At 38.8% G+C, this 24,624-nt stretch overlaps 1 protein-coding gene across 4 annotated transcripts in view; it reads right to left on the bottom strand.

The window, feature by feature from the left end:
• The window catches only part of grid2 (glutamate receptor, ionotropic, delta 2), a 2,248,146-nt gene that overhangs the window by 1,727,500 nt on the left and 496,022 nt on the right, over positions 1-24,624 (bottom strand). The gene's annotated exons all lie outside the window — the stretch shown is intronic.

The following is a 24,624-nucleotide window of genomic DNA, read 5'->3' as shown; positions in this document are numbered from 1 at the left end:
GCAATACAAATAAAACATGATGGAAAGGTTGTGTCAAGGATAAAGTGGTTTAATTTTGGACATAACTGATCAAATATAAAGGCCACACAGAAACTGTATTGTAACCTGTATTTTCCTTCTGTGAATTAGAAATCCACTGTCAAACTGTGACATATGCAAAACAAATGCATAAAACTAGCTTGAAAAAGAAAAATGGAAAGAGGGAAGAATTGTGTATATAATCATGTATCTACTCTGGATATTTATTTGAAAAGATACAACTTGAGATGCAGCAGGACAGAATTTATAGTTCTAAATAATGTTGGTTATTTTGTATTTGATTTTAGCAATATAGTCGACTTTCATTCCAATAAACCATTGAATGAAATTCTGCTGAACAAAAGCTGTGAAACCACAAAAGAGCATTTTATATCCAAAAAGCATCAAATCAAATCAGGAAGACATTTTTTGGCCGCTTCTTGCCTGTGTGCTTTATGACTCTAATAAAACAAAAGCATTAGGGTGGCCTGCCTTTCTGCTCGCAGTGTGCACATGTACTTGTGCTGATGTCTGTGTGCTTGTACATTTTACTCTATATCAGCATTGTTTATGAATTTATTGAATGTTCTGTCTGCTGGTCAAATGGTGGTCAACCAAGCAAGTGCTCTTAAGGGAGAGTTACTTTCACTTTATATCCTCTAGTGAATGAGGTTGTTTGATTCTACGTACTTGCTGAGGTTTTTATTTGTGTGTGTGTGTGTGTGTGTGTGTGTGTGTGTGTGTGTGTGTGTGTGTGTGTGTGTGTGTGTGTGTGTGTGTGTGTGTGTGTGTGTGTGTGTGTGTGTGTGTGTTTGCACGTGTTGCGGCTTGGCAAGTGATCACACTGATGCAAATTCTAATAAAACAAATAAAAATTAACAAGACTGTCTAGCTAAATCAACCAACACTTCAGATGGTATAATGCATTCACAGAGCTATAATGAATATGCAGATGTACTACACTTTGCTGCACAGTAAGCAATAAACCACAGAGCTGTCGTTTAGTAATGAAGTCATCACTATGCTGTCTATGTATTCAAATGGAACCAATTAGTGCAGTACGCTGCTAAATTGCACGACTTAATTATGATTCAATCCTACCATAAAATCCATACAAGTTGCAGAACCTTCTTGTAGAACTAGATGTTGAGCTGTCATTATGTTCTTAAACAACCTTGTCAACGTAGTTGCAGTACAAATCTGAATATGAAGACATATAATAAGTGGCTAAATGTTTTCCATATGAAGAAAATAAATATAGAGTAATTCCACCTGAATTCCACCTGTGACGTCAACTTCTGTAGGCCATTAGGACAACAGATCCTCATAAAAATTGAAGAGCAGAGACAAGACCTGATCCAACAAGTCCCATCTTGACTTCTGACGTGGTCCGTTCTGTATGGAGTTTTCATGTTCCCTTGTGTTTGCATGGGTTCCCTTCAGGTTCTCAGTCTTCCTCCCACATCCAAAGACATGTGGGTTAGGTGAAGTGGTGGCTACAAATGGACTGCAGATGTGAACTAGAACTGTGTTTGTCTGTCTACTGTATTTTCTGGAATTTAAGTCATACATCTCGAAACAAAACAAAAAAAGCCTCTTGAAGAGAAAAAAAAAACAAAAAAAAAAACATATGCCACACCATGTTTCAGTAATATCAGATGTTTGGGATTTTTGTACTGTACTTTTTATTGTTGGTATTTAGTCTTAAATTATTGGAGTTTATTTTGTTTAGTTCCTTAATTTCTGAGCAAGCCCAATATTAACAGATATTGTCATTATTCTTATTATTTATTAAATAACGGCTGAGTGGCTCCTTGTCATTTGATTGGTGGCTTGCATGTCATGTGACATGGATTGTTCATACCATATTGCATGGTCTTTCACTGACCGTGCAATAGTTCTTTTTTAGAGTGCAATTTTGGTGCTATATGAAATGTGGTATCGCATGCTCACACTACCGGGGGAGGCATTTAATTAAACATAGAGTTTCTTTTGCTGGATGACGATTTGAAGGAGCTAACTGATGCTAATTGGCTAATGCTAATATTCTAACACAAAAAAACAAAACAAAAAAAAACAAATCCACTACACTGTAAGCTGCCTGGAGGCACGAAGGGCCGTTAGGATGAAACGCTATTCCATTCAACATTGTTCCATCTATGCGTCCATTCCATTACATTCCATCTTTCACCTCATGAAACATTTGTACCATTGAACTCAAACATTCATTATTTGTATATTAATGCATGATTTTTCATGATATGCAGTAAGCTGCCCCAGTGTAAGTCACAGGACCTCCCAAACTAGTAAAAAATAAATAAATAAATAACCACGACTTACCTCAGAAAAAAGGTTATGTGTGTATAATAGACTGGCAGTCTTTTTTACCCAATAATTGCTGGGATCAGCTCCAGGCCCTTTGACCCTCAACTAGAACAACATTTCAAGGATGGATGGATGGATGGATGGGTGGATGGATGGGTGGATGGATGGGTGGATGGGTGGATGGATGGGTGGATGGATGGGTGGATGGGTGGATGGGTGGAGATAAGATTTGCACATGAAATGGAAGTGAATCATGCAACTTTTAGAAGTGGTAAAAACCAACCAATTGGTAAAACGACTGTTTGGCTGTACAACTGAACTGCTCTTTGGGTTTCTTTTTTGTGATATTTATAAATGTTTCAGAAACATTTTTCTCATTTGGAAAACCCATGTTCCTCTATATCATCATCGAGATGCTGAAGGACACCTGTGTCTGCACGTATCCCCAAAGGCTTTTCAACAAGTGCCACTTTTTGACATTTTAGGAATGCTTTTGTCACATAAGGTAAGATGACTGTTAAAACTGCTCTCTGATGATGTCACTGCAGCAGATAGTTGCGTTCTCAGGTCCACCTTGTATTTAAAGCAACTTATTTTTTCATGTGCCACATCAATGGATCTCCCTGACCTCCCCGTTTTTTAGTCCAAGGACAGTGCCGCTTTAGAAAAGAATTCACAACAGAATTAATTTTACAATAATCCTTTTCTGTGTGCAGTGAAAGACTGCCTTTGTGTATTTAGAGAGACAGAGGTGGGGCCAACCAGTGCTATAAAATGACACAAAGATGGAGAGAGACAAAGAGAGAGAGAGCATGTGCCCACTGGTCAAAGCTCAGCAGGAGCACGATGGAAACATTTCACAAGACAAGCCCTTCTGACATCACTTTTCTTCCAACCAATCAACTGCATGCATACGAGCCTGCCTCAGACATTCAAACCCTCTAAAGGTCTCCTAGGCTCGAGTTTGCCCCCAGCACACATACATGCACACTCATATTGCCATGTAGTAAAATGTCACCGTTGCCATGGATACACCCCATCCCATTCCCCAGCCAACATCCCTCATCGATTAGAGGGTAGGTTAATGGGATTGTTGTAATTCATCATTTAATAAAGGCAAATGTAGAGAGAGGAAAAGATGAAGTGAGAAAGAAAGATGAGGGAGATAAAGGATGAAAAGGTATAAAGTCAGAAGAACACAGAGGTTAACTTCTTTGCAATTTAGCCATGACTGCTGCAAAGAGCAGGGATTCTAAATGTGGAGAAAAAGCATGAGGAAAGGAACATCAGTGCATTAAGAAGCCTGCCATGTGCTCAACATTAGTGTATTTGGCATATTCGTGTCTGTGCACTCGTTTGCTCAGCCATTAGATGAATGGACAATCGAAGGCAGTATGGCAGTATGAGGAGGGCAACCAGGCTTTGACTGAGGGATAAACCTCAGAAAATGAGATGTGTTTGGTCTTTAAGCCAGCTAGCAACATGGCTGTGTGCATTCATATCACAGGATTCAGACATAAAGAGATGGCACCTGAACACAAACATGAAGGCAATGAACAATGGCACAGAAGACTAAGTGATGTTGGCCTTTGTTTCCATGACAGCTAATTTTAATGCTGCCATGCTTTGTATCACTTAATTGAGACAGAACAAACAAAAACTGGGTAAGACAGAGCTGTGTTATAAGTGGAAGTTGGATCTTCCACTGCTTACAGATCATGAAAAAGCAAAGGAGGTGTCCACTAATAACCCTGCATGTTGGCAAAGGAGTGAAGCAGAGTATTGTTTTCACTGGCAAGCATGTGTCTGTGGAAAAGTTAACTTAAAAAAAAACAACCAGACAGATTTTCATAAAACTTGGTTGGAATATTACTGAGATAAATATCTAGAGGTGATTAGATTTTGGAGTAGTTTGATGCAAAGTTAACAGTCAAGTAAAAGGAAACAGTCTGAAAACACCTTTTTTTGTGTGTATCTCAAAAACTATAAAGCCCAGATGAACGATCAGCAATATAGATCAATAATGCAAAAGTATTTGTAATTGATTGGTATTCATTTTAAATTATTTTTATAGTAATGGAACAGGTCTTGGCCTCAACTTTATCTAAATTTTGGGTCTGTTATTGAAGCTTAGGGCTAGTGGATGGCAATCACCTTTGTATTTTCTCTGCTTTCCTGTCTATTTACGGCTTATGAATTACACCTTCGGTTTGTTTTTTTCTGGGAGACTGATTATGCTCTTTTTCTCTCTGTCTGAGGTATGGAGAGCAGGACAGCTACTGAACACAGGACGCCAGACTGACAGACTGCACATTGCCACAGGAATAGGCTCACTAAAGACACGAGGACTGCTGGATGATCCTTGAATATTGTAGAACTGCCTGCATGGATTTCTCGTCAAATACATATTCTTTTGTTATTATGTCATGCTGTTTTGAATTCCTGTTTTCTGTTTGTCCACATTTGTAAATCTTTGTAAAAACCTTGTTAGATTTGCCTAGGCAGTGGGTCGCCCCTTTGAGTCTGGTCTGCTTCTTGAGGTTTCTTCCTCAATACCAGAGGGAGATTTTCCTCACCACTGTTATCTGTGTGCTTGCTCTAGGGGTTGGTAGGGTTAGACCTTGCTTGTGTGATGCACCTTGAGACTGCACTGTTGTGATTTGGCACTATATAAATTAAATAAATTGAACTGAATAAATTGATTTGAATTTGGTATGAGCGACTTCATAATGAAGTGAAGAATGCTTTGTATATCATGGTGTGTAGAGTACACAGGGTATGCATCAGCCCTATGATGATTTTCATATCCGAGACTGCTTCTCCTTTGCATCGGAATCCCTGAGGAAGACACTGAACAAAAAAAATTGTTCAACCTTTGGCCACATTGTCCCTACACATCAACTACACATAAACATGGGGAAAAATGCTGACAGAGAATATAAGTGTTGTAAAAACCAATCATAAAGCATGGAGCCAAAAATACTAGATGGCAACGAGGTAAGGCAACCTACTGTAAACTTTGTCAGATCTTGAAGGAATAACCTGTTTCCCTGTTTGTAATTGTTTATGAAAGCAAAGTAGTGCTTACTTTGCATATTACTTGTCAAAAATTTAGTGATACAAAACTGAATTCTTTTACATGATCTTGCTGTGGTCTGTCCCTTGTCTGTGTGTTATGTCCTTATGTTAGTTGTTATTGCAGTCTGTTGCCTGTCTGTGTCTGATCCATTAGTCGTCTTGTTTTCCGGTTTTGCACACTTTAGCCATTCTTGAGTTACACTTTAGTTTTCTGTTGTTCTTCCTTGGTTTTGTACTTAGTTACTTTGTGGTTCCCCTTTTAGTTTATTATTTATGGTGTGTTTTAGGTTCTACACTCCCCCAGTGCTCTTTGTGGATTGTTTCCCTCTCCGCCAGTCTTCTTGTCACTTGGTTTCTCTCACAACTGTCTCACATTCCCAATGATATGACCTGTCGCTCATTTACTCGTCTCTGTGTCACTACTTAGGTTTGTCACTGTGTGGTTCTCAGTTGCTGGGTTGTTCTGGTTCATAATGTTCCTGTCTGGTTTAGTTTTCTTGTGGGTTGTTCATGTCTGCTTGCCCTGGTGTTGCTGCTGACTCTCATCCTGTGCTCCTGTCTGTTTTGACTTGCTCATTAGCTTTGGAATCTTTAGCATCTGAAAAATAAATCACTGAATTTTTTCCCTACACCTGTCTGGTGTATGTCTGTATTTTGGGGTTCTGACCTGCTATAAACCATAACAGATATATCATAAGGATTTGCAGCAACATGTGTTGACCAACCTAGGGGTACCATTAATGATGTCAACCAATAAATATTTATAGACTTACCAAAAAAAGTTAGAAATGCAATTTTTCTTCAGCTGCTATTATATTTTCAACAGGCAGCAGAAGGTATGACAATTTGGTTAAGTAGCACATCTGTTAATGATCCAATACGCAGGTATCTAAGTGTTCATGACCCCAGGGGCTGGAGAAAGCAAAGGGGACACCTATGTTTCACCTGGCTGTAGCAGACAGATTACCTTCAAGAGAAAGGGATGGACTGTTGTCTGCCTGGATGGTTGTCATATCAAACCCAAGGCAGTGGTGGATGCAGGGATACATGGCACAGCATATGCTCCCAGACCTGCTCTGACTGTTGTTAAAATTAAAAATTTTGTTTAACTTTTGCTAAGACAAGAAATTTCTTTTGGGCTATTTTTTCCTTTTTATAACTTTCAAAGTTAAGAATTGCGTTAACAATGCCTGCTGATAGTCAGTCAGCAACCAAAGAAGAAAATGATAGCAGGAAAAAAAACAGTCTGCTTAAAACTAAGTCTTTATTTTGTAGTCCCCCTAATAATTTGAATAATTGGGACAAATATGAAGACCATAATGACTGTCTGACTTGTGAGCTGTGTTCAGTAAAGTTACCACATCTGTAAATTTGGTTTAGCCAAGTCCCATGATTTAGTAGACAGATATGGTGTTGTTTCCACCTGCATGTATAAACTTTTGATTAAATTTAGAGTACTTTTTCCTCACAAAATGACTGTATGGCTGTTAACTGGTTAATCACAGGTCCACCCCCACGAGTGTTTCCATATTGAATGACATCAGAGCAGCTAATCTTTCACACACTGTAGTCCGGGTAGGTGTATTCGTCTTCAACGTTCTAGGAGATTATATTCCCCTCAACCTTCACTGACGCAAAATCATCCATCGTTATTGGTAGCCATGATGTAATTCTGGATCATCTTGTCATTATGTTTTTATATACATACTGACATACATCATGTCAGTAGTTTTTATATACATAACTTCATACATAACTTCATAATTAGAACCAATGAGAATTTTATAACAAATTGCACTATAACCATGGCCCAACTACCAGTTAACAGCTAAACCCATGTGGAGCTGACAATGTGAAGAAAAGAAAAATGAAGACCACAGAAGAAATGCTGAGCAAAGCATGTTCAGCACTTGCCCTTGTTATTCCTCTACGTGTCGCTTCTTATGGTTGTAGAGGACAGCTCATACGTCTTGACGGTCAATCTCTTTCCAATCAAAAGGTGATGTGGCACCATTATTGCACTATTCATATGTACACAGTGTTCCACAAGGACAGTGTGGTGACAAGATTTTGCACCATCTGGAGTATCAAAAAAACTAAAATTCACTTAAAATAGAATCCGAAGCAAGACTTCCACACTTTAGGGGAGATGACAACACAGACAGAGTGACAGTTCAAGAACATAGTCAAACATTTCTTATAAAAATCTATACATTTTATTGCCTTAACTCTTGAATAAAAAAAAGTTTTGCCAATTCCACTGCAGTCCCACATGAGATCAGCAACCAATCACAGGAATTGCTATTCTTAGTAACCAAAACTCTATCCTATTCAACCATAGTCTAATTAGCTTGAGCACCTGCACCACTTTAAGTTCAGCTGTAACAAGCAGCTGTTAAACACATGATGTGTTTGTGGAAACCGTGCAAACCCCTCAGGCTGGACATCTGTGAGTACTAGCTCAGTCAGTACAGTTCAACATCTGTGCTATACAGCAAAGTTGTCATGACTCAGTACATTCACAAACCTATTCTACCCGTCAACACGGCAACATGCTAGAGGGCACAAACACACATCCTTCAGTATTTCAAAACAGTGACCTGAGTTCTGAACACATTGTCTATGGTGGGTTTTGTGTGTGTGTGTGTGTGTGGTGGTGGTGGTGGTGGGGGGTCTAGAACAGAACAGCACTGTGTTTGCTGTTCATCAACGTTTATACTCTGTTTGGCAGCTGGTGTATTCAGACCTTTGTCGAAAACCATGAAACTATTAAAAGCACATTTTCCTAAACACACAGTGAACAACTGAGAAAATTCATATCACTGGGCAATTGTAAATGTTGCAAAAGCAAAGTTTCTTTTCCTGGTCTTTCTTAAGAAACTGTTTTCTAAAGTTAATAAGAATAATTAACTTATATTGTCAGTAGATTTTCTGTTTATAATGAAGCACTGCAAGAAGTTGACCTTTGGAGTTATGTGTGGTGCTGACTTACACACAGCCAGTTATTGCATATAGTATAATTTGTACTTCTTTGAAAAAAATACCAGATCAAAATAATAGCTAAGCAAATAAACCCATACACCAGCAAGAGAGGCTTTAATGATTAGTGTTTACCTGTCATTAGTAAACAAATTTAGAATTGAGTTGCTTGAATTGAATTGCTAGGTCTACTGTAACTACGATCCAGACCTGAATTTAGGATTCAGTTTTGTAGGCATGGTTGGATAGAAGATAAGAAAAGACATTCATTATTCTTCCCATTTGGGAAAATTTGCAGTGTCACAATAGCAGTGATAACAGAATTGTGAAACACTAGGGAAAACACAAATACCAAGACATGGCAAATAAAGAGAATGAAAAATAGCAAGTTTCTATACAGCGGGTAGGGTGAGTCCAGTGTGTGCTCAGTAAAACAGATTAACAAAAGTATTGCACAGTTTGTTGACCTGAGAAATACATAAGTAAATATATACATTTAGTGACAGCAGTGCATATTGTATAGTATAACCACAGCAGGAAGGAAGGACCTAGCGTTCTTCTCCTTCAGACACTCTGAGTGAATCAGTATGTCACTGAAGGAGCTGCCCAGTGTGTGATGGTGTCCTGTGAGACTGGTTCTCCAGCAAGGATGATAGCTTGTCTACTATCCTCCTCTCACGTGCCCACCATTTTCTTGTATACTGTGTTTATGTAGTTTGAATAATTTATAGTGACTTTAAAAAAACTGAAAAATTAAGATTTCTAAATATGATTATAAGTATTATTATTACTATTGCTCTTGTGGTTGGAACCACGTTCACACAAGGACTGGACCCGATGCAGACAGCCGGACACAGGAGGCAGAGTGCAAAAACAAAATGCCTTATTACTTCCAGGTGCCAGTGGATACGATTGTGATCAACAAACCCATGTGGCAAAACAATCCAAAAATAAAACAAAGACTAGGTGACTAGGGAGTAACAAAAAACAACTGCCCACAATGACAGCAAGGTGAAACATACAACTGATGATCAACAGGTGAGGATGTACAGAACAAATGGCAGGCATTGAGGACAGATTTCATGTGGGACAGAAGAACTAAGGGAAACTTAAATAGAGACAATCAACTGGCAAATGGCTAAAATAAAAGTGTGACTTAAATACAAACTACACTGATTACCAAGAGGTGTGACAAAGGCAAACGTAACAGCAGGGACACGTGGGGAAAATCAAGGAGTGCACAAAGATGAAAAACAAATGGATGACGGGGCAGTGTGAAAAACAAAACCAGGTCATGAAATGACCAACCAAAACAATGCGTGCATGAACTGCAAAGTAAAGGTGATACAGATAATCAGGTCACAGATAAACAACAAAATGTGGAATCAGTATAAACAGTGCAAATCAAGATGGAGCAGGAAGTGGAGAAACAAAACCAAAACACTGGGATGGATGGGGCCGAGAGACACAGACAAGCTGTCAACCGCTGCGACCAGCTGTCAGGCGTTACCATGACAAGTGCACATGGCTGCAGAACAGAGACAATGAGGAGAACACACTTGCACATACAAAGACTCAATCACACACACATTCACACACATATTCTCAGACACACCCAAAGACAACAGGAGGGGGAGAAAACCGAGGACAGAGGACATCCACACACATGTGCACCCACAGACAAGAGGAGAAAGAGCACACTGAGGATAGACTAGACCCACGCACCCACAGACAACCACACCTGACGCAGGAGGAGCGCACAAGGGGGATAACAACACATACACCCACTGAACACGGGGACCAAGGACATAAAAAACATAGGGACAACTGAAAAACTGGCCACAAATCTGAACTGCAACAACTGTACTTTTACTAAAAAAAACCTCAGAAGAACAATAAAGGAAATTTCTACATCAATAACAACAGTAATATACTGTATATCAAACACAAATTAAAGTACTTTTACTAAAAAAAAACCTCAGAAGAACAATAAAGGAAATTTCTACATCAATAACAACAGTAATATACTGTATATCAAACACAAATTAAACATATACACCAGCAGATATCACTGGAATAATATAAACTAAATGTAAATAGTAAAAAGTAAAATATCCTCAGCAGTATGAGTATTGTGTTCTTTATAATTTGCAGTTTTTTTAATTATTAACATCCTATTTTGTACACGTTCAATAAAAACCCTCTATCAAGAAATCAATGAAAAACAATATTTACATTTTAACGGCATCTGCAGGTGGCCTTGTGTGTGCGCATGTATGAGCTTTTGAAAAGAGCGAAAGTTGTACAAATCAAGGAATATTTATAGATCACCATCTTAATGAGACAAATTTAACTCATAGAAGTTAGCTCTGAGTTAGCATGCACGCTAACATCCACGTATTGTATTATAAATCAGTTCAGAGGTATTATTAGGTTCCAAAACCAGTGTTTTCAGTTTTAGAAGTGGTTATTTCTCGCTAGCTTTTACATAATATATGAGAAAAGTGTTATTTCTTGCCAAAAAGCACCAACTAGCAACACCAGGAAGTGACATCACCATGTTAACGTCCGCGAGCTCGTGCCATAAAATTAGGTACAGAATGTGACTTTTTAACCTCTCATAATACCTCTTAAAATATGTCCAGGTTAGCCATCTTCAAACTTGCTCAAGGTCTGTGTCCCAAGAATGTTCCCTGTGAATTTGAAGACTGTCACAGTAATAAAACTGGCCTTAAGCTGGGCACAGACAGACGGACAGACGGACAGACAGCATGTCTTCACAATACCTGATGGCCATATGTTGGCCTCGGGTAACAATAAATAGGTTTTAAGGTTAAGCCACTAAGATTCAATGGAACTGGAGATTCTAATTACAACAGGCAAACTGCTCCACAAAGTAGAAGTTTGGTAGGCAAAAGCTCTGAAGTCTCCTGACTTCTTCTTAACCCTGAAGCCCACATCCTGTGACTGCAAGGCATGAGAAGGCACATAAGGCTTAATACGTTCACGAAAATAGGCAGGTGCATGACCGTTTAGAGCCTTATATGTCAGCAACAGAAGCATGAAATCTGATTTTACAATGACAGCAAGCCAGTGAAATGAATAATTATATACATAATTGTGAGTGTGTCTGAAGAATAAGTGGAGATGAAAAATACCAAAAGATAACGGTTGAGTTCTCTGATCTCCCTTTTCCTTACTTCCTCATTTCTGTAGGCTATTATCCAATTAGCTGAGTGTCATTGATTTAATCAATGAGGACATGAAGCTGTGCATACTGCCGTGTCTGCAGACACACAAAGAACTCCCCTCTTTCACCAAGCAATGTCAGCATGCATGTATGGAGCACGGGTGATGTGGTGTAGAGGGTGAGATGTGAATACAAGTGACAGATGCACACAAACAATTAAGAGCACTACAAGGGTTAGAAATTAATGAAGGTAGAGGGGGTGTGTAATTAAAGACACCTTTGAGAAATTCTGCACAGACACACAAATGACCCTGTGGGTAGACAGGAAGGTAATCATTTGAATGAAGTAAGAGGATAATTCTTTTTTAAATTAAAACTGAGCTGGACAGTGCATTGTAATATGGTGAGTGCCCTTAGTGATATGGATATTGTGATATTCTCTGGTCTAATGAGACAAAGATTGAACTTTTTGGCATGAATGCCAGGCGTCATGTTTGGAGGAAACCAGGCACCATCCCTACAGTGAAGAAAGGTCAAACTGCAGCATCAAACTGTGAGGATGTTATTTAGTGGCAGGAACTGAAAGACAGGTCAAGATTGAGGGGAAAGATGAATGCAACAATGTACAGAGACATCCTGGATGAAAACCTGCTACAGAGTGCTCTTGTCCTCAGACTGGGTTCATCTTTCAGCAGGACAATGACCATAAACACACAGCCAAGATATCAAAGGAGTGGCTTCAGGGCAACTCTGTGAATGTCCTTGAGTGGCCCAGCCAGAACCCAGAACTGAATTTATTCAACATCTCTGGAGAGATCTGAAAATGGCTGTGCACCAATCCTCCCCATCCAACCTGATGGAGCGTGAGAGGTGCTGCAAAAAGGAATGAGCAAAAATACATGCACCAAGCTTGTGGCATCATATTCCAGAAGTATTGTGAAAGGGGTGTGAATACATATGTACATGTGATGTCCTTTTTTAAATTAAATTTTCCATTTTTAAAATTATTATTATTAATACATTTGTAAAAAGTAAAAAAAAAAAAACCAAAAAAAAACCCACAAACTTTTTCATGTTGTCAATATGGGGTGTTGTTAGAAAAAAATGAAATCATCATTTTGGAATAAAACTAACATAACAAAATGTGTAAAAAGTGAAGCGCTGCTGAATACTTTCCTGATGCACTGTAAGTTGTAAATATGCAGTAGTTGTAGTTTATTTTCCTTTCTTTCAAACAGTGGAATTTGAATTATCCATGTGGGTGAGTCAGCAAGCGAACTGAGCTGCACCGCCTGTGTTAACAGGGAAGCGTAACACATAGGTTTGACAAACAGCCAAGAAATTTGCAGTATTTATAAAGACGTCTGCACAGTATTATGAGACAGGACTACAGATTCTGATGAATTTACAGAGGGTCACACAGTTTGCAAGGATCAGTTTGGTGCTTTCAAGCACAGAAACAAATCTTGCTAGTGCAAAAAAGAAGAAAACTGGAGCGGTCGGAAGCTGAACTACTTTTATTTTACAGAAACCTCACTGGATGAAGAGAAAATCTACCACAGAGTAAATGCATAGAGCTGTTACAAATTTCCTAAAATTATACATTTTTCTTTTTCAATCTTTATCATACTTGTGTAAATTCCATGTCTACTTTCCAAATACTTAACACATTACACTTAGATCAGTTATAAATAGATCAGTTTCTTCGTATTTAAAATGTATGTATGTATGTATTTAAAATGAGTCTTTACATCTCACTCAAAAGTGACACATGTTGCCAGAACCATGACAAATTCTGTTACCAAGCATTCATTGTGCAATGCAATGAATTAAAAGAAAATGAAAAATTAACAACTTGAAGCACTGCAATGCGATGGACTGGACTCGCCCAGTAACCACTAGGTTAGGATCTAGTTCCCCCGGGAACCTTAACTGGAAAAGTGAGCATAGGAAAGGAATGAATGAATGAAGCATTGCAAAATGCGTATTGGTTGTTTTGCTGTATTTATGATGTGTTGCTGCATATACAATATGCTGCTGCTGTTGTAGCATTTTGAGACTTATATAACATGTTGCTGTATACACACCATATTGTTGCCTAGTATATACTGTGTTGATGCACAAAGAACCTGTTGTATAACATTACTATATACAGTAGAGTTCAGAATAATAGTAGTGCTATGTGACTAAAAAGATTAATCCAGGTTTTTGTCAGGGCGGGAGGGAGCCCGTCACCAGGAGCGGCTGGACCCGCAATGCAAACTCCCAGACAAGGCTTTTGTGTGGGAGAAATCATGGTCTTTATTCCAGGCTTGGTTTCGGTACACATGTAATCAGTCAGCGTGGCAGAGGTACAAGCAGGATCAGGCTGAGACGCAGTCACAAACGAGCAGGGTTCAGAGGCACGAGCAAACTCAGACATCCGGGATGAAGCAAAAGGCATGGTCGAGGTAAACAGAGCAAGGTTCAAGACACGGCAAGACAAAAACAGGACTGTGATGGGCGCTGGAAAGAGTATAAAGACTACAATCTGGCAAAGAAGTGAAGGACTGTGGAGTTTAAATACTTGTGGACTAATTAGGGAGAAGTGAGGGACAGATGGTGTAAACAAGGTGCACGTGAGGAACAATCTAGAAGGGGGTGTGGCTTCTGGCTAAAGAGTAAGACAGGGCAAAAGTGTGAGGAAGAGAGTGAGTAAAGTGGCGTGATGTAATAGACAAAGACACGGGAGCAGGTGCAAGAGTGTGAGTGAACAGAAACAAAACAGACTGCATCAAAGTGAGGGAAAAAACATAATGTCAGGTGCAGGGCGTGGAGTGAACAGAAGTAACTGGGCGTGAGACTAGGAATGAAGACATGATGGGAGGTGCAGAGTGGAAACAAACAGCAAAAGCAGAACAGAGTAAAATGGAAATCAGGGTCAGAATGTAATACAACAACAGGAACCAAAATCAAACATGAGCATAAATACAAAAGCAACTAGAACTGATCAGAAAATCAATACAAAAGCAGAATTAAACAGGAACAGACTAATCAACAGAAATCAACACCCGATATAAAAGTATAACAGAAAACATATACAGATGAAAGCTAAATGAAAAACAATGAAAACACAAACTGGCTGAACAAAACTAGAACAGAACTTGACAATGGCTAAAGTATGGAAAGTAACAAAGTGATAGGAAAAACATAACAGAATAACTAATGATGAAAATCATTACTGATAAATCAACGCAGAAGCAGACGGAGAACCACAACAAGGGGAAAAACAAGGGCTCAGTGCCCTGACCCGGCCAAATCCCTGACAGTTTTGAGTACATTTCTTATTGTTTCATGGGAAACAAGGTACCTGTAGATTCAGTAGATTCTCACAAATCCAAGACCAAGCATTCATGATATGCACACTCTTAAGGCAATGAAATTGGGCTATTAGTAAAAAAAAAAAGTAGAAAAGGGGGTGTTCACAATAATAGTAGCATCTGCTGTTGACGCTACAAACTCAAAACTATTATGTTCAAACTGCTTTTTTAGCAATCTTGTGAATCACTAAACTAGTATTTAATTGTATAACCACAGTTTTTCATGATTACTTCACATCTGCGAGGCATTCATTTTGTTGGTTTGGAACCAAGATTTTGCTCGTTTACTAGTGTGCTTGTGGTCATTGTCTTATTGAAACACCCATTTCAAGGGCATGTCCTCTTCAGCATAAGGCAACATGACCTCTTCAAGTATTCTGACATATCCAAACTGATCCATGATACCTGGTATGTGATATATAGGCCCAACACCATAGTAGGAGAAACATGCCCATATCATGATGCTTGCACCACCATGCTTCACTGTCTTCACTGTGAACTGTGGCTTGAATTCAGACTTTGGGGGTCATCTCACAAACTGTCTGCGTCCCTTGGACCCAAAAAGAACAATTTTACTCTCACCAGTCCACAAAATATTCCTCCATTTCTCTTTAGGCCAGTTGATGTGTTCTTTGGCAAATTGTAACCTCTTCTGCACATGTCTTTATTTAACAGAGGGACTTTGCGGGGGATTCTTGCAAATAAATTAGCTTCATACAGGCGTCTTCTAACTGTCACAGCACATACAGGTAACTCCAGACGAGCCAGAATGTCTCCTCAAAGATAACAAGGCAATAAACTCAGAATCTTGACAAAACCACAGCTTCCCCTGGAGTCAACATTTTGAAGGACACAACTACTTTGTGTTCCAAAGACCATTATTTTATCCAAGTATGAAAGTTATAACGTTTTTCCTGTGCTTATAAGTACTCAAAACACATTGCATGTTTCCCAGTTTAACCTGACATGTTTTCCTTTTATAACTTGGTGTATGTTAAATGTGATTCTTGAAATATTTATACTTTGCCATGGTGAAATATTTTTTCTTTCAATCAATGGGTTGTTTTTTTAAGGAAACTCTGACCATATCTGGAGTAAGAACAAAGTGTATGTCAATATATTTAAAGTCTTTAAATATGTGAACTCCTCTGAACCTCTGAATGAAATCACGCACCAAATGGGTGGGGTTTAGTGACATAGAGACCACTTTAAAAGTTCCAGAACATAAGCCACTCACTCTTGTTTTCACTGTTTTTACTCCCTCTTGGCTCTCTCTCTTTTGCAAGTGCTTATGTTTATTTGTGGCTGAACAGGCCTAACTAAGAGCTACCACGTGGTTTCTTTGCTCTTCATGTTCTGTTATTTCAGTACTTTGTAATTTTTGATGGCAACGCACCAGCCTTCTTAAGGCTTGTCAAGTTTTTCACTTTTATAGACAATTTCCTAACAGACTTTTTCAGAATTTACAGAAAAGCGTTTTTTTTTTTTTCAATTCCTGTAACTTTACAATGCCACTTTCAAGCCTTTAACTTTTTCTAAATTTACAAAGACTTTTATTTTAATCTAGTCCCACATGTTTTTGAGGACACCAAAAATACCATTTTTAACAAGCACCCATGGAACCTGGTTCAGGTTCAACCAGCTGACAGATCTGCAGAACCACTGGTCTGTCTTGCCAGCAAACCAAGCCGAAACAATGTTTGGTATCACCAGGGAAAACCAGTGGTTCATTCCCAGACCCAGGCAAGCTCAGGCCGAACTCGGCCCATCAGCGACTGAAGCGATCGGATCGTTATCATCTTCAAAGGACCAGGTAAGTGACCCATGAAAATATTTAGCAAGGCTTTAAGTGGAACAAAGTGGCTTCATACAGTTTCATTTGATAATTTTCTTAACTGGCCTCAAAATTCTTACCTAAATTCAAATCAGATTTATTCACTTAATTCCTTAAACTTTGTCTTTCGCTGCTTTCATCATCTCATGAGTAACAAAATGTGTCCATTTGTCCAACTATTTCATCATTGTTCATATCCTCAGAATGCCAGTAACGTATTAATTGCTTATATATTTGTAAATAAATATATTTAAATATCTCTGCAGTGGTTTTATTGTGTTCAGGTGGAAACAGCGTTGGTCAATCGTATCGTAGAAATTCCGACTTTTAGATTTCAGACTGATTAATGAGTTGAGACTTTTTAATGTTTAAATTAAAGTTTCTGGTCTTTAAACAAACTAGGTGGTGCCCTTAATAATTTGAGGTAATTAAATATCATTCCAATTAAATATTGCTTCACAAATGAGCCGCAACTTACACTGGTCCCCATAAGGAGGACCTTTCAATATTAAAGATTAATAACTCTTAATATTCAAATGTATTAAATCTTTGGTCCGCCCATTTGTTCCAAATAATTATTAAATCTTAAAATTTTTAATGATTTCGGTGTCTGCTGGTGGCCCCTTCAATGTTGATCTTAACAATTATTCAGCATTTAAGCTTGCTACATCTTTTGCCGTTGTGTGTGGCCAAAGTTCAGTAACTACAGATTATTTTAAATTTATGCTATATTGCCTATGCCAGTGTTGTCAACCTTTTTTGAGTCGCGGCACCCTTTTTATATTTACAAAATCCTGCGGCACACCACCAACTAAAATAATATTATAATGCTCTTACCTCTGGTTTTGCACAAAACCCAATTATCGCAATAGAAAATCGATACAGAAAACATTGCATTTCGAAAATCCTCAAGCATTTTGTGCTCTGATCTCAAGTAGGGCTGTCACGATTAGAAATTTCTGGAGACTATTAATTGTCAGACAAATAATTGCGATTGACGAATATATTGTCTATTTTTTTTTCTTTTTTTCCCCTTCTTTATATTCTACTATTGTAGTATAATTACACAACTCTGGAAGAACGTTTGGCTTCTGTAAGTGGAGAAACTGGGAATGGTGCAACATTTTTATTTTTATCTTCATTTTACATACAGTCCCAACTTTTTCTGATTTGTGGTTGTTTCTGTTGCATTTCTGAAATTGTTTCTCCTCATCAGTCACGTTTTGTGCTTAAACACTGCATTAAGCTCAAGACTGAACAAATAAATACCTTTGGAAAATAACAGCTGTTAAAGTTCAGAGTTCTCACCTGCTTTTTGTGATCTGTGCGTCTGAACATTGTTTTTTTGTGTGTGTATCTCAGTTCATTCATATATTCTCATTTTTTAAATATGTTTTTAAAGATATTTGACCGTTTATTTCATCTCATGATCTCATAAATTCAGCATACGACGCGCACATGGTGTGAACAGGACGGTAACGGCAGAATCACACCTTTAGAGAAAGTTCAGAGAGAAGTAAAAGCTTCACGTTTTCGTTTTGTTAACATGTTCACTCCATTTAAAATCCTCTCTCTGCTCCGCGCTCGCTGCGCACTGAACGTGTCGCGCCTGCATTCAGGAATCTCCCTCACCCACCCCCTCCCCTCCCCTCCCCTCCCTCACCCACCCCCTCCCCTCCCCTCCCCTCCCTCACCCACCCCCTCCCCTCCCCTCCCTCGCAGTCTGCAGCCTGTTAACTCCGCGCGCGTGCACACACAGGCACAGACACACACACCGACAGCTCCGCATTTTAGACGGCTTTTGAAGGAGACGGCACTGTTTTAATCGGCCGTCAGCCTCCTTGTTATTGTCCCGCCTTAAGACGAGAGCGAGGCTGCAGCACAATGACGTCAGATTCTGAGTCGTTTTATGCTTTGTGGATAAAATAAATAATTCACGGTAATCGCGAATATGAAAAATAATCGCGAATATGAAAAATACCCACGGCACCCCTGACGATCGATCACGGCACCCCGGTTGAGAATCACTGGCCTATGCAATGTGTAAACATGTTGCTGGGGTGGGCAATCATGTGCCATGAAGGGCCAAAACACTGCAGGTTTTCCTTACTACCAATCACCTCAGCAGGTGATATCACTGACGATCAGGTGTTTATACTCAAAGGAGAAGCTCATCAGCAACCCACCTGCTGAGGTGACTGGTTGCAAGGAAAACCTGCAGTGTCTCAGCCCTCGCTGCCCACCCCAGCAGCATAGCGTGCTGCTGCAGATACAATGTGTTGATGCATACTATGTTACTGCATATAATTTGTTGCTGTATATATAATGTGTTATTTTACAAACTGGTAATGATCACTTGTAGTATTGCATGTCAAAAAAAGAAAAGCAAAAAGACCAAATAATTGTAAAATGCTGCAATTGACACCAAAATGTTAAAATTTCTGTTACAGCATAAGCCCTTTTTCAAACTGGGCCTGCGTAGAGTTGCATTGTGCTACATATCTATTATGCAGGAATGGCTGCATATGTTGCCTGCCTCCTCTTCTGCGGTTTTGAAGCTTCACTACCAGCTAAGTTCAGCAGAGTCCAGTGGGATAAAATCTATCAAATAAAATCTATCAATGCAGGTATGTACTGATAAAAAAACCTAAATAATTTTTCAGTGGACTGGCGTAGGGTAGTGTACAATTGCAGAGGCATGGTGTACAGTAATGCAGTGTTGTGTAGACTTGCATACAGTAGCAGTGTTGCATAGACTTGCATAGAGCAATGGACACAGTGCTGAATGCCCGCGAAAAATTAAACATGCTTATTTTTTGTGTCCATTTCACCAACCCCTTTGCGTTAGAGGTGGGCAGATCGATCCTAATATTGATACCAATGCTGGTATTGATATTGAACGATCTTTGTGTAAAAAGATCGATACTCAAGCTTTTTTTCTCTCCCACACGCACTGACTGCTGCGCACACAGATTCATCAAAGTCTACTCCCTGTCTGTAAGAGCAGTGCTGCGCTGTGTCATACAACACAGAGCAGCGCACCCTTGTATTGTGGTTTGTCAGCCCTCTACCTCAGGAGATTTTGTTTTAAGTTGTGTTGAGTGATATTTAAAAAAAAAATGTTGATTGTGATAAAGTATTATGTTGTCATGTACAATGTTTGGCAAAATTCTATCCTAGGTCTTTTGGATCCTTTGGATCTATGAAGCTTAAATATGAAAAAGTATCGGTATCGATATCGGTATCGGATCAATACCAAAATTCCCAGTATCGCCCACCTCTACTTTGCGTCCCTCAGTGTTTTGCCATGTATGGCTGCATAAACTCAACGTAGTACGACATAGGCTCAGCGTAGTTGATACACCGCATTACGCAACTCTCCATTGGACCGGTGTGAAAGGGGCTATTGACCTAATACAATCACACTCACTTCAATCGCTTACTCAATTTAAAGGTCTGGGGGGTTGGAGCCAATCCCAGCAGACCTAATACAGCACAACAAAAACCATGCAGATTATACATTTCCTCAATGATCTGCCACAGAATGACAATGATTTACAGATTTACAGTACTGTAAATAGTGGGGGAAAAAATCTCTTCAAAACAGCTACATCTATATTTTGTGACTTTTGTAAAGATATGAACAAGATAGCAAAAAAAAAAAAAAAAAAAAAAAAAAAAAACCAGTCCAAAAAGAGACCATAGGACACAATTCTGGATTATTTTATAATGGAACACAAAGACAGGATAAGGAATTGTTGTCCTGTGCTCATTAGGTTAAATCTTGACATGCAGTAACATGCCAAATCACTACAGGCCCACAGCTGCACTCTTTTGATGAGTCTTGTGGTTTATATGTACTTCAGCAGTAGTGAGATATTCCATCTTTGAAGTTAAACTCCGATTGCTTTACTAATGCATCCAGACCTAGAGAGTATCGACCAACAGAAGAAACCCTTTTCTCATTGAGTCAGAGAATGTTTTGAGTATTAACATGCAGTGTCATGAGTTCTTTTTTTCTTCTTTTTTTAACTTGATCATCTCAGAAAAATCACATCATTAAACTAAAACCGCACCCATGGAGCTCACTGCATTCCCACAGTGCGTGTAGATGGCAATCTCAGGCTCTGACTGTGTAACAGGCATCTACCTTAGTAGACATGGTGCTATTACTGAGCTGATAGGAAGGACACATTGACTGGTAGGTGCAGAGCAAATATTCCTTAGTGCTCTCTCATGTATGGAAATTAGCCTGTTAGAAAGAATGTGTTTCATGCTGTTATTAATCACACTGCTGATCACAGCACATCCCTGCAAATTACAAATAATCTCTCAATCTATCTGGAAAGATTCAAAATACACGTGTGTGTGTTTGTGTCCAAAAAGAAATCTTACCATTAGTCAAAGAGTAAGAGCTCAAAAATAACCAAATGATGGAAATTCTTAATAGCAAGCTGAAATTAATAGCAACACTAAAAGGCCCTGAAATGCTTTTGACATGATATTTTCACCAGAAGTCAACCCAAGTAATCCACACATGCAAAGATACCAAAGCAAATAAGTACAGAAATTAAGTTATGTGTAATAAAACAGAATGGCAGGAAAAAAGTATTGAACACACTGACTGAAATTTATTTAATACTTTGTACAAAAGCCTTTGTTGGTAATTACAGCTTCAAGATGCCTCCTGTATGGAGAAACTAGTCACATGCATTTCTCAGGTGTGATTTTGGTCCATTCCTCCGCACAAACAGTCTTCAAATCCCTAAGGATCCGTGAACCTCTTCTATGAACTCTGATCTTTACTTCTTCCCATACATTTTTGTTGGATTCAAGTCAGGTGATTGGCTGGGCCACTGTAGCAGCTTTATTTTCATTTTTTGAAACCAATTGAGAGTTTCCTTGGCTGTGTGTTTGGGATCTTTATCTTTCTGAAATGTCCACCCTTTTTCTATCTTCATCAATTTGTCAGAAAATTTGTCAGGGAAAATCTGGGGAAGGGTACAGAAACATTTCTGCTACTTTGAAGGTTTCAATGTACTAGGACATTTTAGGGCCACATTGAGTTTTTTTTTTTAGACTTCGAGAATAAACATAATATTCAGAGAAAAAACTTGTAAATTACAAGAAAAAAACAAGTCGTAAATATAAATGACTAAATAAGACTAAATAAAGTCATAATTTTATGAGGAAAAAACTCTGAATGTTACGAGAATAAAGTCATAATTTACATACATATTATGAACTTGTAATTTTACGAGACTAAAGATGAAATGAGATCTGTGGACTCAGTCTGTAGTTCTGATAATTAGTAGCTCCTGAAATCGCCTCTTTTATGGAGGAGGAGATGGCTGGAACTGGTGTTGTGAGGTTAAATCCCCGGTGCCTGCACCAGGGTATATCATTCCTGGCGGGGATAACTACTTCGGCACAACACTGGCAGTCGTTGCTTCTTGTATAAATACAACTTATTCTTGTAATATTATATGACTTAATTCTCGTAATATTATGACTTAATTCTCAAAGTAAAAAAAAAAAAAAAAAAAAAAAACTCAATGTGGCCCTAAAATGCCATCGTACCGATGAGCACAGTGGCCTCCATAATTCATAAATGAAATAAGCTCAGGTCCAACAGGACTCTTCCTTGAGCTGGTCACCTGTCTAAACTGAGCGATTGGGGGAGAAGGGCCTTAGTCAAGGAGGTGACCAAGAAACCAATGGTCACTCTGTCAGAGCTCCAGAATTCCTCTGTGGAGAGAGGAGAACCTTTCAGAAGGACAACCATCTCTGAAGCAATCCACCAATCAGGCCTGCATGAAAGAGTGGCCAGATGGAAGCCACTCCTTTGTGAAAAGCACATGGCAGCCCACCTGGACTTTGCCAAAAGGCACCTGAAGGACTGAAAATATTATCTTTGGAAAAAATGCCCACCAAATAAACATTACGAGCGCTGTTGATTCATTCTCCCAAAGCACACTTGTTCATCATCAAAGTCCACAAAAAACAGCCTATTTGTTTCAATAAAGGGTCTCGGTGGGTGATGCCCAACATGATGTCATCGAAATCCACATTCCTCACAGGTTCACATTTCTGAGCGTTTATCAGCGACAGTTGAAATCAGGCTAACTTACCCATGTTTAGGACTTCATTTCTCAGGGTTAATGGCACCAGAAATAAAATGCAACTAGTGCCTTTTTTTTTATTTGGGTAGTGTTTATAATATAGATAGCTGAAATTTTTCAAGTGTGGCAATAAATTATGCAAAGTTGCACGCATGCATACACGTACACAGAGGCCACTAGGCTTTTAATATATAGAACACATCAATTTTTTTCATGATTCTTTATTGAGAATACTCAGCTCATTTGACATTTCATTTTGCAGTGATATGCACTTTCACTTCAAATGCAGGAATCACAACAATCATAAGATCACAAAAAAAAAAAAAAAAAAAACAGACAGATCCTGTTGCTTCAGCCTGTTAAATGTTGAAATTCTGCCTGTGCTACACCATAGACATAGTCTCTTTCACACAGTGCTGACATTCAAAATAGCACACTTCAGATGCAGACTGCCCACTGTTCTTGAAATATATGAAGAAAGAATAAAAGGAGACAGTCACAGTCTCGGTATATATGCGTGTGCGCACGCACGCACGCACACACACACACACACACACACACCCCCCAAATAATACAGCTACTCACGGTGGGACTTCAAAGAATTACAGATTGATGACAGATACTGCACAGCTCTTGTATCAAAGGAAGAGCCCTAACAAGGCTCTTAGAGGAACACACATTCAAACATACTAAAGAGCAATCAGATGTTACTGACGTCCACCAATCTGGATCACTTCCAAAATGCGGTGGAGTCGTCCATGCCCAAATATCTATCTGTGGTGCAAATTTGGTAAGAATCCGTGAAGTAGTTTTGAAGTAATCTTTCAAGGCCTATATAAAGGGAAATCTTGATCTACAATCTGCATCTGGATCCCCTCCAAAATTCAGTGGAGTCTTCCATGCCCTAATATTTATCTGTGGTGCAAATTTGGTGATAATCTGTGAAGTAGTTTTGATGTAATCCTTCAAAGCCTATATAAAATGAATTCTTTATTCCAGAATCCTGATCCAGATCCAGTGCCAGATCACCTCCAAAACTCAGTGCAATCTTTCATACCCTAATATCAATCTGTGGTGCAACTTTGGTGAGAATCCGTGAAATAGTTTTGACATAATCCTTCAAAGCCTCTATAAAGGGAAATCTTGATTCAGAATCCGGATCGCCTCCAAAATTCAGTGGAGTCTTCCATGGCCTAATATGTGGCCGTGGTTAAAATTTGGTGAGAATCTGTAAAAGAGTTTTGAGTAATCCTTCAAAACCTATATAAAGTGACACTTGACCCAGAATCTGGATCCGGAACTAGATCACCTCCAAAATTTAATGGAGTTTTCCATGGCCTAATATTTATCTATGTTGAAGATTTCGCGAAAATCTGTGAAGTAGTTTTGACGTAATCCTGCAAACAGTAATCTTTCAAAGTCTATATAAAGTGAAACTTCCAAAATTTAATGGCGTGTTCCTTGGTCTAACATCCATCTGTGGTGAAAATTTTGTCAAAATTCATGCAGTAGTTTTGACATAATTTTTCTCACAGACAGACAAATAAAATAAATGCAGATGATTTGATTATATCTTTAGCGGACGTAACAATGTGTTCAGAAAAGACATACACTTTCAGTTTGGCCATCACTGTTAGCTACAGGCATGCAGTATGACACTTATTTCACACAAATACAAAGTTTCCCCAAGGTTATTCTTCACTCTGTGACAAAATCAAT

Source organism: Thalassophryne amazonica, chromosome 5 (assembly GCF_902500255.1).
Source record: "Thalassophryne amazonica chromosome 5, fThaAma1.1, whole genome shotgun sequence".
Classification (NCBI taxonomy): domain Eukaryota; kingdom Metazoa; phylum Chordata; class Actinopteri; order Batrachoidiformes; family Batrachoididae; genus Thalassophryne; species Thalassophryne amazonica.
Note: the sequence above shows the minus strand (reverse complement) of the source record. Positions and strands in the feature narration are given on the sequence as shown.